The 16,319-nt window shown below is 42.5% G+C and overlaps 1 protein-coding gene across 1 annotated transcript in view; it reads right to left on the reverse strand.

Annotated features, from left to right (window-relative positions):
• Positions 1–16,319, reverse strand: part of ATXN1 (ataxin 1) — a 413,977-nt gene that overhangs the window by 300,723 nt on the left and 96,935 nt on the right. Inside the window, 1 exon segment of the mRNA XM_070360780.1 lies at positions 3,926–4,051. The gene's annotated coding sequence lies outside the window, so the exon portion shown is untranslated.

Genomic DNA, 16,319 nt, shown 5'->3' on the forward strand with positions numbered 1-16,319 from the left:
GCCCGTGATGGTATCAGGAGAAGAGCGAGCTGTAACACATCTCACCGAAGGCATGCTTGGTGCTGCTTTACCGCCCAGCGTCTCAGGGACGCGGAAGGTAACTAACTCCTCTGAACTAGAATGTATTCGGAGAGCTCTCCGACCATGGTCTTCAAGGAGGCTGCTGAGCTTGCTCTTTTCTTCCATCGGCCTTCCAGAAGCAGGGCCTAGGTGGCCATTCAGAACCCCTGCAATTCTCAAGGCTGCCTGTGCTAAACAGCACAAGTGACATAGTTTCTAACTAGACAGATCTCCTTTAAAAGCAGTTTTTTCTCTTTTCAAACTGTGGACAGCTACTTAAAAGGAAATATTCCAGGCACCGCTAAAGACCTCCCAAACAGCAATGCCAGCACCTGGTATTTCGTGAAAATCACACACTTTATCATTTCTTTAATTTTCTCCCCGGTTATCGCTTAAAGCCTTTAACAAAGGCTCGAAGATGCTTATATCAGTAACTTATATCTGGAAGAAGTCACACAGAGGAAAATCGAGTCAGTTCTCCACGAAGCACATATTAAAAAGCCTCTTTTGCCCTTAACATCGCTTTGGAAACCCATGCGTTTCTTTCCTTCCCTTAGCTGAGAATCTGATAAAAAGCCCCATCTACTCTGGTCCACTCTCTGCTTACCAAACCCCCAGCAGATGAGGTTAGGTGGAGACCAGGAAGAAGATGCTTTCCTGTCACCAGGCTCAAATGTGCTCTTAACACAAGCTTAATTCAGCTTTGGCGCAACTGTGCTAAGAAAAAAAACAGAGACAAAGCAAGAGTCAAAAGAAAGGCTGCAGAAAGCGTCTGGTGCCTGGGGCAGTGGTTATCCTGGCAGCTAATAAATTTCCTGATTCCCCTACTTGTTCCCTCCTCGGCCAGCCAGGCTTCTGCGAGTCCTTCGGTTTAGTTTTTGGCTTGAACTAGCTGTCAGGTGTTCTGCCGGTTGTGGATCCTCCAGCAAAGCCCTTCGGGAGACGCACCAGAAGCAAACACCACATCTCTTCTGGATCATCCAAGGCCGGGCTGGATGTGGAAGAGGGAAGGAGAGGGCCAAGCATCACCATGGCCATCTGTCAACGTGAGAGTCAGATCCTGAATCTGCCACCACCACTGCGGGGGCTTTGACGCATGTCCACTGCAGCTCAGCTTTTTCCCTTCCAGCAATGGGACCACTCTCCTGCCACCCAAATGGACAACCTGCGAGGCTAACAGCTGAAAGTAACAGCATTAAACAAACGGCCACAGGCAGCCGAGGAGGCCCTGGGAGCCAAGGATACAGCATCCAAATCACCACAGCACCGCGCCATCCTCCCATCCTTCCCCCCGTGGGCTCCATCGAGTCCTGTGCCCACAGCTAATGTTTCTGCTCTGCTAGACGTGGGCTTAGGGCTCCTGCCATTACCAGGGAACAGTCAAGAGTCAATGGTAACACAGCAAGAGACATAACCAGAAGGTTTCTAAAGGAGCCGCTGACCTAGGGGAACATTTCACACATTTAGATACAAAAAGGGGTTTCTCAGGGGTTCAGAGAATACGCTGACTCCACATCCTGATAAGGTCGGGAGATAGAAGAGCGATTGTAACCCTCATGGTTTGACACTGCTCAGATCAACAAGGAAGTATTTCCTGGGCACATTAAATTGTGCTCAGATCTGGACCCTCTGCTGTGGGCAAGGAGACCAAGAAGAGGATGAAGAAGTAGCCTCAGAGAGTTACTCGCACACCTCAGTGCGGAAGAGCTCTCTGTGAGGAGTTTCCTGGGCTTAGCACCCTCAGAAATTGTGACTCATCGAGCCCAGTGTTGCTAAATCTGCAGCTTTAATACACACGTCCCAGCGATTCTGCTGGAGAGGGTGCTGGGCTTGGACCACCTTTGAGAACCACAGGGCTATGACCTGATTCCTGTCCTCAAGTCTACAATGCACAAAGTGGTGCACAGCCAAGGATTTTTTTAATTTTTTTTTTTTTAAGATGCAGGCTGTCATTGGTACAGGAGTTCATAAGGAGAAGCCAGTCATTAGGTCCTGAGGATTCAGGGCAGACTTTGTGAGTGTGAGCCAGGCTTGGCGGTCAGGAAGGACTTCGATAGAAAGAGACAGCCCCATGCAATCATCTTAAACCAATCTCTCTGTTCAGAACAAGGCATAACAGAAGATGGAGACGGGGCTACAAGGCCACCACTGAACAGGTAGAGAGGCTTTGTACCTCGACTGCAGGGAGGAGATGGTCACCAGGAAAATCATAAAACTGGCATCTCCAGATAACACTGTGTTTGCATTTTTTCATTCTGCCACATTCGTGTGGTTTCCTGCACTTCATAATTTAACATTTGTAAGAGGAAAAAAAAATGCTGTTATGAAACCCAAATAATGCACCACTCTGAGGCTGACAGCGAGCCAGCTGCTAACAAGAGTGACATGTGAACATCATTTAACATGTCATTCACAGCTCTGCTTCAGAATAAGGGATACTGAGTAAGAAAGAGAAATCATAAATTCCATTCAACGTGAAACAAAGTTTGGGGCTCTGAGGGGTTAAAGGGCTGGCAGAAAACCCATGACACAGCGACAGCGGGCACAGAGAAAGAAGAAGTTAGATCCCCAAGAGAAAAATAGAGGATAAGAATTCAAAAGCAACCTATCTCGTTTATTCTAATGTTATATTCATAGAGCACTACGCCATGTTTTCTTTAATGCTGCAAGGGAATAAATCACGAGCCGGAACTGCAAAGCCTGCTTGTCCAAAGGGCTGTGTCACCAAACAGAAGGAAGGAGCAACCCCAGGTGCCTGCACCCTTTTCTTCACAGCGGTTAGTCCAGTGAGCCCCCTGCCAATGATGACTTGCCAAGGGCACACCATAAATTCAGAGAAGCAAGAATCAAAAGGTATAATTATTTCATTAACTTCATTAGAATGAACTGTGGAATTTCACATTTGCAAGCCACCCTGGACATCCTCAAGACGGTGGTGTTTTTACAGGTGACTCATTCCAAGAGGGTGGATAAGTTGTCCAAGGTCAAGATATGTGAGCAGAACTGGGCTTCCATCTGAGGCCTTTGTTTCCAAGAAATACACTGAAGCAGGCTGATAAAACTTCCTTGGAAGTCCACATTATTTTGGTGTTGAGTTTGGAATTTATTATTTATTTATAGCTTGGCACATTTGCATTCCACCCCTCTCCCCTCTCAAACCAAGACTGTTGTTCCAGGACACCATGGTTAGTTAAAAGGTTCACAATAGGGACTTCCCTGGTTGCTCAGTGGTTAAGAATCCACTTTCCATGCAGGGGATGCAGACTTGATCCCTGGTCAGAGGACTAAGATCCCACATGCCGCTAGAGCAACTAAGTCCTTGTGCTACAACTACTGAGCCAACGCAAGACACTGCACGACACAACAAGGACCCCACATGCCACAACTAAGACCGATGCAGCCAAATAAATAAATGAATAAATATTTTTTAAAAAGGTTCACAATAGATCCTGTTGAATAGGCTCTGGAAACTCGCAGTGTCTCTCACCTTGCTCATCCCAATACTTCACTTAAAGGATAACAAATGTGCCCCTAGACTGAATCTACTGTCTCTCATGTGATTAACCCAATATTCTCTCCACTGAAATGCAATACACGGAAGATGAAGTTTGTTGCCTATGTGTTTAGTTCGGTTCTTTCTAGTCTTTCCTAACCACCAATGCATTCCGCTCAAATCCTACTCTTCTGCAAATTTCAGAAATGAACACGCTAAGTCACTTTCATTGTTCTTTCAGCTCTCCAGCACTTGATCAACATTTCCTCAACATCCTGTTGCTTGGGTTGAATAAGATGTCCTGGGACACCAAACCAACGATGATGGATGAAATTTACAGCTGATGGATGCCAAGCCCTTCAGATGACTTACCCAAGACCATTTGTGTTTCAGGATCGTTCGTGCAGGCTGAGGTCTCCTCCTCCTCTCTTGTTCATGGTCTGTAGCAGCACTGCTTGGGAGGCCTCGACATAAGCTCTTTCATTTTGCTCCAGACTGCTGCAGTAAAACAAAACACAACACCAAGTCAGAATGAAAAATAAATGCCACTTCAAGCAGTTCGTTGATATTCAGGGGGAAATCCCTGGCCTTTCTCAGATGTATATTTTATAACCTCAAACAAGCATGTTAATTACCAGAACGAATCTATCACACAACTGATCTCCATATGGTACTTTGAAATGCCGGTGATGGGGAGGGGAGGGGAGTACAAAAAAAGACAACAAAACCCCTACTAGATAGGTGCTGCATCTCAGGACACTTACCGCTGATACTGCGCTTGCAAGATTTCAAGTTTACTAACTGAAATAAGAAATTAAAGAAGAATTCATGATGTTGAAACAGAGATGCTGACGTGCAGTTCTCGAGGGCAGAAAGTGGAGAAAGTTATGTTTTGAATTAAAATTCATCTGATTCTGCCCATGAAAGACTCAAATTGAAGGAGCTAATATTAGTAGTTTTCAACGAAGGATTACTAGGATTGAACAGAAATGGCAAAGTGTGAGAGAGAGGACATTTTCCATTTTGCGCTCCAAACAGGTAATTGATGGGCTTTCGTTCTGACTTGGTCTATCTTGATAAATAACCTTCTCCACCCAAGCTGGAAAGCGGCATTTACTTCACACACTGAATATGTAATGAATGGGTAAAATATGCATGCCTCTTAACCCCCACTCAGAGCAGCTGATAAAGCCCACACATTAGAACTGTGTGTGACAAGTCGCTCTGAAAAGTTCTCCACTGGGCTGTGAGCTTCCAAGGCTCACTGCTCACAGGGTGCTGTTCGGGCTTCTTCGGATGCTTAGTCAAACCACCACACCGCCCCCTACCCCCCGCCATTGTTTGTTCTTTGACAATGGCCATTTGAGAGCCTGGAAACGATCCTCAAAAGATGTCTGCACCCTTTCTGAGCCTTTTCTGAGCTCTTCCGCATCTATTCTGAAAGCCCATTGGAAGGCTGTCACCCCGTTCTCTAACTATGGTGACTGCACCCCACTTGTAACTGGAAACCCTCTATGAATCTCCAAAGGTCCTGAATCAAGGAGCTCACCATGCACTGACCCAGTTGTAAGAGACAGCATATACTTTCTGCACCTCCCTAGGCTGCTGTGTGAATAATCAATTCCTTGAAAGCCTTCTGAAGCTATTACTTTATAGAATACTCAATGTTTTTTTAAGAGGACTTGGGTGGGGGGTGTGGACTGCTGGTTCAATTCATGTTGGCACTTCAACATTTTGAGGAGGAGGAGAAAGCCACTTTGGTTAATGTTTAAACAAGCGAGTTGAGTGTAAGGCCATTAGATTTTCAGTCTAGCTGGAAGAGCAAATGCCTGAAAATGGCCAAGGCTCTTTTATTTTTCTTGATGCTATCAATTCCCACTGAAAGTGAGGTTGTAACAATTTTATTAGTTTTCTGAGCAGTTTTCATGAAATGTAACTCAGCTCCCACTCAAATGTGTAACAGTAACATATTGATACAAATCAACACGAGCCAGGAAGTTCAAAGCATGACAAACTGTCTTCAGTTTACCGATTTGGTAAAAACAGAATTTGGAAGACAGGAGGATTTAAGCAAGCCCACTGAGAGTTACTGGCTGGTATCAATCTTCTTTTACTAAAAATAAACTGCTGCAATTCTCTTGTTACCAGCTTTATGTACTGGTATTTTAGAACTAGAAGTGTCTTTGTCATCTAGTTCAAGATTCTTCTGCAAATAAAGCTGCTGGCCCAGAGAAGGTGAAGAGCCTCTTAAAGTCACACAGCAAGTTTATCTCTGCCTTGACTAGACTCTGGGTTTAATCACTCATGCCCTCTGACTCTTAATGGGCATAATAATGTCACTGAGTACAATGTAATGTGTTGATTTGAAAAGTTTACCAGAAGCACAACACTTTCTCATAATATTCTTTCTCTTTTTCTGTTTTATTTCTGTGTAAAGAAATTCATTTCTGGATTGTATTCTTGTCACCAAGCAGAGCCAAGTGATCTGGGAGAGGAGATAACGTCTCCATTATTAGCTCAGGGCCCTATCTCTGGCTTCAAAAACCAGGTGTTCAGAGGAGTAAGGTTTAGACTATTTGCAGAGGAGAAAAAAGAAAAAAGGACTCATCTGAGTGACAAGATTTTCCATTCTTATCTCTGTAGATGTGAAGAACTTGGAAGTGATTCATTTTGTGTTTTATAGCTGACCCTCAATTACACATAGTGTAACAAGCATGAAACCATTTATATCAAAAGAAAACCACTGAAAATTCTACACACCTCCTTTTAAGCAAGAATTGTAATATACTTTCCTCCTTCAGCAAAACTTTTCAGCAGTGCTGCTGCTGCTGCTAAGTCGCTTCAGTTGTGTCCAACTCTGTGCGACCCCATAGACACCAGCCCACCAGACACCTCCGTCCCTGGGATTCTCCAAGCAGGAATACTGTGCTGCTAATCACCCACAAAACAAACTGGCTTGAGTTTAATCTCCTTTGCCTGCCCATTCTTGCTTGCCGGTTGAAGTTATAAATAGAGATAAGACCAAAAGTCCAGAAAGACGAAAAGAACACCAGAGGCCTAGAGCATTCATTGATTTGCCTGAGCACTGAAAGTTAGCTACAGAAACAGGGATTGCCCTCTAGATGATATCCTTACAGGGTTTTAAAATTTGATAAGTGTTTTGTGATAATTTTCTGAACAGTTATAAGCAGCAGCAACAAAATATAGCATATCAACATAACTCAAAAGCAGTGGTCTAAAAGCCATGAGGTTTTTTTTTTTTTTTTTGTCTGAGTTTTGCAGCTTAGTCTATTTTTAAATTTAAGTCATAATCTCCTATGCAGAATTAGTTCCTTATCTATCAAATAAAGGGACCTAAGTAAGGGCTCTCCATAATGAATTCCTAGTGATAATTCAAGTTGTTTTCATATGCAATTGAGTATACCATATCAAATTAAATTTCCACAAACACAATTTTATCTTATATGATCCATTAAGATTCATTTTAATCCTAAATTCCAACAATTAGACACAGATTGCATAGAAGGTGAGTAATGGGTTCATGGTGGAATAATCCCTTGGTGGGGAACGAGTGTTCTTGTCTATCAATAGCTCTGGGGAGATTAGCTTTCCATTTGAGAAGAGTCAGATCACTCCCTTACACCATTCACAAAATAGAAAGATGGTAACAACAATCCTACATGCAGGGCAGCAAAAGAGACACAGATGTAAAGAACAGACGTTTGGACTCAGTGGGAGAAGGCGAGGGTGGGACAGTTTGAGAGAATAGCATTGAGACATGTATATTACTGTATATAAAATAGATGACCCATGCAAGTTTGATGTATGAGGCAGGACACTCAAAGCCAGGGCTCTGAGACAACCTGAGAGATGGCGTGGGAAGGGAAATGGGAGGGGGATTCAGGATGGGGGGACACGTGTATATCTGTGGCAGATTCATGTTCATGTATGCAAAAATCATCACAATGTCGTAAAGCAATTATCCTCCAATTAAAATAAATAATTAAAAAAAAGAGAAATAAGGGTAAAAAATAAATTCTAGGTAACTTAAACATATTAAGATGTGTTCACCCAGACATAGATTAACATAGTATTTATTATGCATACTGACAACATTTTATGCAGTAACACACAAAAAGAATAATGTTACAATCACAAAAGGCCTCGGAGGCCACTGGAAAGACTTTGGCTTTTTACCTTAAAATACAAAGACAGTAGAGGATTTTGAAATGAGCAGGATAATGATCTGCCTTATGTTTTAAGGGATCTTTATATCTGTTGTCTGAAGAACAGATTCTAAGGAGGCAAGGCAGAAAACACAGAGTCCACTTAGGCAACTGCAAAAATTCAGGTGAGACGCTCGATACGTGGACTGAGGTGATGACACTGGAGGAGGAGGCTGTGAGAACTGGCAAGATTCTGAACACACGGCGAAGGTCAAGGTGACAAGTGGTAGAAGAGAAAGAAAAGAGTAAAGGATCTTTCCAAATTTTTGACCCAATCATCTCTAAGAATAGAGTTGCCATTCACCAAGATAGAAAAAACTGGAAAAGGCAGGTGTCAGGAAGGGCCACTTTTCCGTGTTAAGCTTAAGATGCTTGTTAGACTCCTAGTGAGCTATCAGGTAGACACCTGGATGTGGGTGTTTGGAATTCACTGACATGTAGATAGGATAGAAGATACATGTGAAAGCATGAGTTACTGTTACGGGCAGCGTCCAAGAAGATGGTGCCCAGCTATCCTACCTTGGTATTCATGTCCTTATTATAATCCTCTCCCCAGAGTGCAGACTGTATTGAGCGACTCCAGCAAACAGAGTGGGGCAGAGGTAATGGAATGTCATTTCCAAGGTGAGGCTACAAGACTGTAGCTTTCATCTTGGGTACCCTCTTGCATTCTCTCCTGGATGACTTAATCTGGGGGAAGCCAACTGCCAGACTGTTGAAGCCATCCTGTGCAGGGGCCCACATGGCCTGCTGGCAGATCCCAGGCACACACAGCCTGCCTCCACCCTTCAGATGAGACTGTAGCTGATCCTTCACATTAGCCTGGGCTAATGGCTTGACTGTAATCTTAGGAGGGGCCTTGAGCCAGAGATACCCATCTAAGGTGTGCCCTGATTCTTACTCATGGAACTGTGAGATAGTAAGTTTTTGCTACTTTAAGCCACCAAGCTTTAGGGTAATTTGTTACAGAGAAATAGATAACTAATACAGTTATGATGCACCGGGCACTGTCTAGAAATTTTACCTGACTTATTACAGTTGGAGACACTGAGTCACAGAGAAGCTATATCACTTGCCCAACATCACACATATGTGACTGGGCAAGAATCAAGCCCAGGTCATCTGACTCCAGAGCTTCAGCTCTTAATGACCACATATCAAGACTCCTCTAGAATAACCTATTCTCCTGCAATGAATGTACAAACCTGAAATTTGACCTACTGCAAAAAGTGCTAACATCACATAGTTCATACAAGCAATGGTCCATATGCATTTTCATCAGATTTCTTAAGCTGCCACATAGCCTTACAATTCTCCAGTCTTTGCTATCCCAACTACGTCATGCTTAGTCGCTCAGTCATGTCTGACTCTTTGCAACCCCATGGGCTGTAGCCCACCCACAGGCTCCTCTGTCCGTGGGGATTCTCTAGGCAAGAATACTGGAGTGGGTTGCCATGCCCTCCTCCAGGGGATCTTCCCAACCCGGGGGTCAAACCCAGGTCTCCCACTTTGCAGACTCTTTACCATCTGAGCCACCAGGGAAGCCCACCTGTACTACAATCTACACTCACCTGTCAAAGAAGAGATAAAAGCAGCCTCTTGCTGTCTGAACAGTAACCTTAGTCTGGTTAATTTCAATCTGGTTAACTAGCTGATTTAACTATCAAAGAATTTCCAGAGTGTTAGAGTTTCCTAACACTCTAAAATATTGACTGAATGTGGTCCCTTTGAACATGTAAAAAGTTCTCTCTCAAACTACTAAAGTGGTAAGAAAAGAATAAGATACTGAATAAGATAGTCACAGTAAATTCTGCTTGAATTTCTTAAATAATAAGGGAAAGTATGCCAACAATATTAAGTTTTTAAGTAGAAACTGGCAAGACCAGAATATTAAAAATGATAGCTCTTGAACTGTACAAAATCCAAAGGCTGTTGTCCCCTTAATTATTGTAACACATTAAGACGTTCCCATTCTTTCCCTGACACAGACATGTGAAATACAGAAAAAGAAAGAAGTGACCTCTGAACGTTTGCCTCAACACAAATTTAGAATGTCCCTGTCGTTGAAAAGGGCTGCTGCTGGCTAATCCATCACTCCTATTTTCCAGGAGGAAAACACCCATGTAGTTGCAGCCAGCAGCCTGTCCCCCCATCCACACTGTAGAATGCTTTTCTTTTGTTAAAATTCTTAAGGTTGTGCCCACCACCAATGGGAGCCAAAGAGCTGGAAAGAAAGTGTCATAAAAAAGAAATACAACAAAACCCACTGCCATTTACAAATCTGTCACAAAAAGTGCCTGTGTTTTATAAAGGGGCATGAGACACATCACCAAAGGTATCTTTTGCCATTTAAAAATACCAAACAGTAGTAACAGCTCCACTGCTAGGCTGCTGGGACTTGATCTGCAGTTTGGACAATTTGTGTGGGGAGATTACTTTGTCATAGGACACAGGGAACAGATGCAACCAATTAACACAAAGAAGTGTTTAAAATAGTTTCAAAACATATGAGTTTGGAAACAGAAGTTCCAAGCAGCTTCAAAGATGATAAGCAAAATAGTTTAATACAAGGAAGTATGAGTAGTTTTCCTTTTAAAAAGAGAGGCAAGGAGATAAGGTGGTGAATTTCCTTGGGCCTTCCTCTAAATAAAGCACGAATTTTAAGGAAAGTACCTGAGAAAAACTGCTTTTTATTTTTGAAAAATGGGGAGAGGGCAACCTATATGATAATTAGTCAGTATGGTTTAATGAGCTGATAAGAGTTCATTGTGGGACATTCCATTATCCTAAAAAAAAAGAGACAAAAAGGTTGCAAAAAATTGGGGAAACACACTTGAGGGATTTTGATGTATTAAAATGTATGATAAAGCTCTAATAGGGGACAAAGCATGCATCTTGGTCCAAAATATATTGGCCACAGAATACTTTTTTCAAATAGGCAACCAGTATACATGCGTGACAAGAATACACCCCTGGAAAACAATACACGAGGCCAGGGGTTCTCAAAGATTTTGGTCTCAAGTCCTCTTTATACTCATAAAATATACTGAGGACCCCAAAGCACTGTTAATGACATAGATTACCTTTAATGATATTTATATTAGAAATGAAAACTGAATGTTAAAATCTGTATTAATGCATTTAGCTTAAGTAACAAGGTACCAACTGCATCTTACATAAAACAGCAAAATAACCATATTTTTTCAAAACCAAAAAGTTAATGAGAAGAGTGAGACTGATGTTCAATTCCACAAATCTCTTTAGTGTCTGGGTTCACAGAAAACAGTTAAATTTTCACAAGTGTCTCTGAATTCAAGTTGCTGTGATATGCTGTTTGGTTGAAACAGAGGGAGAAAATCTAGCCTTTGTTTTCAGCTCCTGGTGGAAGTTCTCCTTTAGTGCTACACCAAAACTCAACAAGGGCTAGTTTCTTAAAGGGTGGTAGCAAAGTGGAATCTGAAACTTACCAACGAACTCCTTGTACTCGGTTCTATTAAAATCCGTTGGTTTGTCTTGCACTTTGGATGGATCCTTTTCCATGTGTGGTTTCATAAAATCACACACTGGTTGTACACACGTGCCTGCTTGGTTGCTCAGTCGTGTCTGACTCTTCGCAACCCCCTGGACTGTAGCCCACCAGGCTCCTCTGTCCATGGAATTTCCCAGGCAACAACACTGGAGTTGGTTGCCATTTCCTACTCCAGGGGGTCTTCCCGACTCTGGGATCGAACCTGTGTCTCTTGCGTCTCCTGCACTGGCAGGCAGATTCTTTACCACTAGCACCACCTGGGAAATCCCATACACTGGTCACTGGAAAATAAAATTAGCTCACTGACTTACACAGACTTCCGAGCAGTGTTCACTATACAACATCATCATACATCACGCAGCTCTGAAAAACTCTTCTATACACCTGTGAGAGAGCAAGACTGGATACCCAGTAGTATTATAAAAATAGTTTTGACCCTGCAGACCTCTCTCACCCACCCAAAAAGGTCTTGGAGCTTCTCAAAGCAGGAACTGCTGACTAAGGAGACTAAGTTCTGAAGATCCCTCCCAGAAGAAAAGCATAGAACATTGTTTCCTTCCTATCCTAGGATTCTGTGACCCTAAACAAGGTCTACTGGTCCACAGCCATGGCATAAACCATGAGGGGTCAGTTGGACAGGATTGACTATAAAGAAAACATTTGGTTATTTGGGTTATCCCAGGTAGGAATCTGTGAGAAGTGTACACTTTAGAATCTTTCAGCAAACACTTTCTTCCAACCTAGGCCTTAATAATTTAGGAAGGATTTGTTTTAACCAACAGCAATCAACTTTTTAAGTACCCTGAAAGAGACTCAGAAAGGCCTATTTCATGAAATCAGTTAATGAAGTAACTATGTAGTTATCAGGGAGTAGCGACCCACTCCAGAATCCTGGAGAATTCCAAGGATAGAGAAGCCTGGTGGGCTACAGTCCATGGGGTCTCAAAGAGTTGGACACGACTGAGCAACTAACACTTAGCTTAGCACTAGTTATAAACCATCCCCTCTTTAAGAACTAAAAAGAACTACTAAACAACACTGGTTATCTTTGGGTGTCGATGTACACATGCAATAATACTAATAGCTAATATTTCAGTATTAAACTTGCAAATTATCTCTTTAAGCCTGACAACCATCCTAGGTGGCTGACACTTTCCTATTATTTTGTTGTTTTTTTTAAATTGGAGTATAATTGCTTTACAATGCTATGTTAGTTTCTGCGGTGCAGCACTGAGAATCAGCTATCTGTATACATATATTCCCTTTTCCTATTTTTAATAAATGAAGAAATGAAGCTGAATGGGGCTAAATAACATACTCAAAGGGCTAAATAACCAAGAGACAGATCCAGGACTTTAACCTCTATCTGTATCTGTCTGACACCAAGGGTCTCTCCAGTCCTCACTATGCTGCCTCATTTCCAATTAATCATTTGCTGACCTTCCCAGTGGCTCAGCAGTGAAGAATCCGCCTGCAATACAGGAGACTTGGGTTTGTTCCCTGTGTCGGGAAGATCCCCTAAGGGAGGGAATGGCAACCCACTCCAGTATACTTGCCTGGAAAATCCCCAAAACAGAGGAGTCTAATGGCTCCACAGGGTCGCAAAAAGTCAGACCCGACTGAGCACACACGCACAAACTTCAGCAATCCAGATTCTTTCGCTGGCAGTTATCCCCAAAATCATGAAATACTTTCATCACTTTCCTGTTGCAAAGTGAAGAGGTGCTCAATGAATTGGCTCAGAGGCCACCCCAATAAATGTACAAAGCAGGAAGATTCTTTCACCTCCCAAAGCGGAAGGGTCACCCCATGGAAAATGAAGTCTCACTCAAAAGCCACATAAGCAGGATGCTGTGAAGTCCAATCTTTTGATCCCTAAAAGGTCACGAGGCTGGAGCACAGAGCAAACATAATGATGTTCTGGGAGCAAGACCCAAGGAGCCCTCGGCTCTATTCCCTCTCCATTCCTCTGGAATTAAAATGTATTAAACAGGGCAGTGAAATGCCCGTCATCTCGAAGGCACCCCAGTAAGGCAAGGGAGATGGGATTATTCTCTTCAAATGCTTTCTAAACCCTTAGTTCCCTCAGGTCACTATAACCTCTACCCATTATTTCTTGCACATCAATGCCCTTTCTTCTGCTAATTCAGAATCAATCAAAACATACTGAATACCAACTTTCTAGATCAGTCCTAATAATTTTCCAACGCCCAGCTGAAGACATCTCCACTTCCAGAACTAGCCCAGCTCTTCCTTTCTTCAAAGTGCCTCTGGCAGGGACCCCCATCACTACGGATCTCCTGTGTGCTGCCTGATGGTAGGTGACGTGGCTCCATTTATGTGAGTCTCTTTCTTTGACATTTAGAAGCTCTGACTGTGTGGATCACAACAAACTGTGGAAAACTCCTAAAGAGATGGGTATACCAGACCACTTTACCTGCCTCCTGAGAAACCTGTAGGCAAGTCAAGACGCAACCGTTAGAACTGGACATGGACCAGTGGGCTTGTTTAAAATTGGGAAAGGAGTACAACAAGGCTGTATATTGTCACCCTGCTTATTTAACTTATATGCAGAGTACATCATGTGAAATGCTGGGCTGGATGAATCAAAAGTTAGAATCAAGATTGGGAGGAGAAATAGCAATAACCTCAGATATGCAGATACCACTCTAATGGTAGAAAGTGAAGAGGAACTAAAGAGCCTCTTGATGAAAGTGAAAGAGGAGAGTGAAAAAGTTGGCTTAAAACTCAACATTCAAAAAACGAAGATCATGGCATCTGGTCCCATCACTTTATGGGAAATAGAAAGGGAAAAAGAGGAAACAGTGACAGATTTTATTTTCTTGGGCTCCAAAATCACTGTGGACAATGACTGAAACCAAGAACTTAGAAGACACTTGCTCCTTGGAAGAAAAGCTATGATAAATCTAGACAGTGTCAGGATGGGGAACACATGAATGCCTGTGGCGGATTCATTTTGATATTTAGCAAAACTAATACAATTATGTAACGTTTAAAAATAAAATAAAATTAAAAAAAAAAAAGCAGAGATAACACTTTGCTGACAAAGGTCCATATAGTCAAAGCTGTCGTTTTTCCAGGAGTCACGTATGGATGTACAAGTTGGACCATAAAGAAAGCTGAGTGCCGGAGAATTGATGGTTTCAAACTGCGGTGCTAAAGGAGACTCTTGAGAGTCCCTTGGACTGCAGGGAGATCCAACTAGTCAATCTCGAAAGAAATCAGCCTTAAACATTCAGTGCTGAAGCTCAAGGTCCAATACTTTGACCACTTGATATGAAGAGCTGACTGACTAGGAAAGACCTTGATGCTGGGAAAGACTGAAGGAGAAAGGAGAAGAGGACAGCAGAGAATGAGATGGTCAGACAGCGTCAGCCAACTCAACGGACATGAACTTGAGCAAACTCCATGAGACGGTGGAGGAGAGAAGCGCCTGGCATGCTGCAGTCCACGGGATGGCACAGACTCAGACACGACCGAGCAGCTGAGCAACAGCAACATCTTTGACAACTATTAGTAGATGGTGAGTGTTCCTGAGACTTTCTGGGGAATCTCTCACAACACTTCCCACCGTGCAGAACACAAAATATCATGTTTGTTCCTATTTCTCCTCACTTGGATGAACAGTGAAGAACACAGGAAAGTATTTTTATGACAATTTTATTTTTAAACATCTTTCCCTTCAGTCCCAAGATTGAACAAAATTAGCAGTACACTCAACCGGAAGTTTTAGGTATTTTGAAAGAGAGTAATTAGTCTATAGTACAATCTATGGTATTCACTGAGGAGCTCCATGACAGCTTATCTGCGAGACTCCATCCTAATGTGAAGTGATTTTAGAAGAAAGAAAGATAACGATAACCCTGTATATGAGACAGCAAAAGAGACACTGACGTATAGAACAGTCTTATGGACTTTGTGGGAGAGGGAGAGGGTGGGAAGATTTGGGAGAATGGCATTGAAACATGTAAAATATCATGTATGAAACGAGATGCCAGTCCAGGTTCAATGCACGATACTGGATGCTTGGGGCTAGTGCACTGGGACGACCCAGAGGGATGGTATGGGGAGGGAGGAGGGAGGAGGGTTCAGGATGGGGAACACATGTATACCTGTGGTGGATTCATTTTGATATTTGGCAAAACTAATACAATTATGTAAAGTTTAAAAATAAAATAAAATTAATTAAAAAAATAAAATAAAATAAACCTAAAAAAAAAAAAAGAAAGAAAGATAATATATACTAACTCGTGGCAAAAAAAAAAAAAAAAAAAAGAAAGAAAATGGATTTGGAGTACAATTTAGAATCCATGGATCAGTTGTGTCTTGACCTTTCTAAATGCCCAGCCATTCTTAATGACACCCATATCTGGTAGCCCCCACGCCCCTCTGAAATGTTCTATACGTCTCTGTTTCCAATATGAATGCCACAATCTGCCATGGAGCTTTTCAATGAATGCTAAAATAGCCAACTCACTGAGCACCTCTTCACTTTGCAGCAGGAAAGTGATGAGAGCGTTTCATGATTTGGGGAATAACTGCCAGAGAAAGGATATGGATTACTAAAGTTTGTGCCTGCTCAGTCGTGTCTGACTCTGCGACCCCGTGGACTGTAGCCCACCAGGCTCCTCTGTTCATGGGATTCTCCACGCAAGAATACTGAGGTGCATTGTGATTCCTTTCTCTAGGGGATCTTCCCCACCCAGGGATTGAACCCAAGTCTTCTGTGACTTCTGCATTGGCAGGCAGAGTGCCACTTGGGAAGTTCAGTAATATTTAGAAGTTCCTGGGGCAAGGACGACAAGATACAGAAGAATTCAGTTCATTCCCTTAGCACTGTGCTACACACTTGGTATAAAATGACACAATCATATCAACTGATGGTAACAAAACTCTTTTGATACTGTGTCCAACTCATGAGATTTTTTCCTTCTCCTCCCAAATGCCTCTTTCTCTCAGACAAACCAAGTCAATTCAAGGTTTGTGTATT

This window comes from Bos mutus, chromosome 23 (genome assembly GCF_027580195.1).
Source record: "Bos mutus isolate GX-2022 chromosome 23, NWIPB_WYAK_1.1, whole genome shotgun sequence".
NCBI classification, from domain to species: Eukaryota; Metazoa; Chordata; class Mammalia; order Artiodactyla; family Bovidae; genus Bos; species Bos mutus.